The following is a 3,668-nucleotide window of genomic DNA, read 5'->3' as shown; positions in this document are numbered from 1 at the left end:
TTTTTCATGGTATCTCAATCACTCTAATTCACCCTAGCATTGGTAACAACTTGAATCGTGGGCCCCACCTATCACTTAGAGAAACATGGTTTAAAAACAAAATAAAATAAAAATAGAAGTGAAAAGGACTCAACGAGATATGGTGAAACTATCATGTTATTTCTAACACCTGAGCTCTGTGCTTTTATGAATAGACTCTTTAGATGTTTCCATCTATTCAGATTGGTTCCTCAACTCCTACAACCAAAATGCTTCCATCCACTTAGATTGGTTAGTGCAATCCTAAATAGGCATAAATTTCTAAGCTCTGGAGTTTATTTATTGCAACTAAAAAGTTTCTCCCATACCCCCAAACTTAAATCTAACATTGTCCTCAATGTGCTAAAGATGAAATTAAAAGCATGAACAAGGAGAAACTGTTACCATTTGAAGCAAAAGAGATAAGGAAAGATATTACCGTGTCGCATGAATATTGGGTTACCTCCCAAGAAGTGCTAAGTTTAAAGTCTTCAGCCAGACTAAGCAAGGATTAGTCAACTCGAACCGTATAACAGTATCCGGAATAACTGTGGGTCTTTAAAACCAAAAAGAGCTGACAAAAGGAAACTGCAGTGAACCAAGAAAATGTACAAGACTAGCATGCCCTTACCTAGTTTCTGGATAACTATCGCTAATTGCGGTTCAGGTTCAGGTTCTATGAAGGGGTCTAAATAAACTATTTTCCTCGGATGCATTTCCTCATAGGTAGGATCCAAATTATTAGGTCCTAGAGTCTGGAAAAACTCAGATAAGAACCTGGAATCACAAAATAACCTAAATAATTTAGGATCCTCTAAGTCAATTAGGTATGACTTACATAGTTGACCACAGTCAGAGTAGTGGTCATTCTGAAGTAAATGTGTCGATTCTAATTTCCTAAAGTACTTAGGCTTAGTCTCAGAACTTAATAAGTGACACATTTGAAATCTATACGTTCCCACAATTGGAAGAAAACTATTTGGTGGGAAAACAAAGTCAATCTGGGTATCATAGCCTGGGCAAACCACATCAACCAGAGGATGGGTTTCTAACGACTGAACTTTTTTCAGGACATCATTAGGTTCGGGAAACCTAGTATGAAGATAATCTTGTAAGATGGTTGAGGCATGGATATCAAGTCCTATGTGAGGGGACTTTCTGAGAGTTAAAGGTAAATCACTAGGAAAGTGATAATCACCCCCAAACTTAGAGTTTTCAGTGTCTCTAGATAGACTAGTCACAATCTCCCTAATTTCTAGATCATCAGATTCTTGGAAGTGGTCAATTGATTCTTCTAAGTTTTTATCAGGTAGTGCATCTTTACTCATCTCTACGAGTCTATGTTCTTCATTCAAGATTATTGTTTCTAAGTCGCTAGACTCTAAAACAGCATTTTCAGAATAAACCCGTTCCTCTAAACCACTATCGGCTTCGTAATCAAAAGGAAATACTACATCGTCTAAAACGGTGGTATTCATAATCAAATCCTCGTCCTCTTGAATAGGTGAATAATCATAAAAATTATTTGGATTTGAAGTAGAAATAATATAATCACTATAAAGCTCAATTGGATTACTAGATTCCTGATCACTATGCCTACATATTTCAGATTCTTCATCACTACTATCCTCATCATCATAATAGTACGAAGATGATTGAACCTTATCTAAATAAGTAGTGTTACCAATTATAACCTCGTTCTCTTGATTGTGTAAATAACTATCTTCATTCTCAAGGGTATTATTGGATACACTATATTGGCAATTCAAGTAATTTCGAGCAATTCTTTCATTCGTCTCAGCTATCCGCTTGAGGTGGTCTTCTAAAGAAGGTTCACTCATTATTGTAGTTCTTTCGTCTATAATTATACTATTCATCTCAGCTAACTTACGCGTCGACTCAGCTAACTTACGTGTTGACTCTAATAAAGAGGAATTATCAGAAGGATCATAAAAAGGACTACTTTTCAATAGTTTGATTGTATCCTCTAGAGACGAAGAACTAGTACTATAATCTTCTTGCTCGTAAGACTGATGCATGTGTGGATAGTAATTGGGCTCACCAGGGTATGACCCATATCCTTCCAAAGGATGGCGTTCCCAACCACTATTCCCAACATGGTCATAAAAAGGATGATGTCCATAATCAAAATCAGGTCGATACTCATTGTATTGGCTTCTATCATACCAGTTCGACATTATTAATTGCAAGGGAATTCTACACAATCACAAACAAGGCCGACTCGACTCCACCAAAACAAACCTAAATATTTCTAGCAAACAAAAAGCATGATGGCTCCACTTAGATTGTTTCTAGACCAGCTTCTATCTTTCGAAAGGGAATTCGTTGCAATTTGAGCAAACCCCTCTGGAATCAATCCGAGTCAAAGTAAGTTGAATTGAGGCGAGGGAAGCTCAGTGGAGCTTTGATACCCAAGGCCTCACCGCTATCACAAGGCAGCGCAGTCACGCATTCAACTCACAGAAACCGTCATGAACTTTGGAGTGTGCTTAAAGAGCAACCAATATTTTTCGAACGAGTTTCCTATTAAGCTCGTTACCCTATCGGTCTCGTTCTATTCCAAATTTTAAAGCTTAGGTTCGCGTTCGGTTTCGTTTTCCTAAGGCGGGCAAGAAGGGAACGGTGATGAAATCCGAACCCTTATCTTGTTTAGGCCAGGACAATAAAGAAAAAGATAAGTAAATGTTCTAAAACAGAATTCTGCGACCCACAGAAGGCGTCCAAAATTAACGACAAAGCTGAGGTGCTGTTGTCGCTGAAATGCTACGACCCACACCTACGACCCACTGACGTGAGTCATTTCCACTGTTGATAAACTACTGCTACTGCGAGTCCGTTCTTCGTGTTCTTGGTGTTCTTCATCAGCAGCAGCAGCAGCAGCAGAGTTTGATCAACTCTTGATTTCTGCGTCTGTGGCTCTCCTCTCTTCTCCCAACTCTCGACAGCCTCTCTAGTACTCCCAGGGAACATATTTATACACATACAGCTCGTTGAATCTCCCTCAATTACTCCATATAATTCTCTTTAACTCGGCAGTAAAGAAAAATATTCTTGGGAATATTTTCTTTCCATTCTTGCTCTGGTACGCATAGATTTCCATCCTGGTCACTCTATAAGTGCTTAAACACGACCCAAAACGTTTCTAGAGCCCTCATGCATGAGAAGAACACGCTCAAATCTTCTCCAATCCCGTGTCCAACCCGTGTTTCCCTGTTTTGCTTCCGTGAATTGTACAGCTAATTATGGCCAAATTTGATCGAACCAAAAGCCCAAAACGTGTTCCTTATCCTATATCACATCTTCTTACCAAGTTTGAGCCATTGAATCGCACCACAACACCTTCATTTTGTCGATTGAAATTCTGCCAGTTGATGAACCAATTTTCCCGCCAAAAAGTTTATTTGAATTTGAGAAGAAGGTGCCCCTTATCCAGAGTGCTGGGGTGCGAATAGTAATTTGGGTGGAAATAGTAATTTTGGGGTGGAAATGATAATTTTTCTGGGATCCTCCGGTACATTTCTGGGACGTTTCCGGTGCATTTCTGGGGTGCCTTCGGTACATTTCTCCGGGGTGTAAATCATCACTTTTTGAGCAACTCTTTCCACAGAAGGGTATTTTCTCCAAAAACA

This window comes from Papaver somniferum, chromosome 9, assembly GCF_003573695.1.
Source record: "Papaver somniferum cultivar HN1 chromosome 9, ASM357369v1, whole genome shotgun sequence".
NCBI classification, from domain to species: domain Eukaryota; kingdom Viridiplantae; phylum Streptophyta; class Magnoliopsida; order Ranunculales; family Papaveraceae; genus Papaver; species Papaver somniferum.
Note: the sequence above shows the minus strand (reverse complement) of the source record.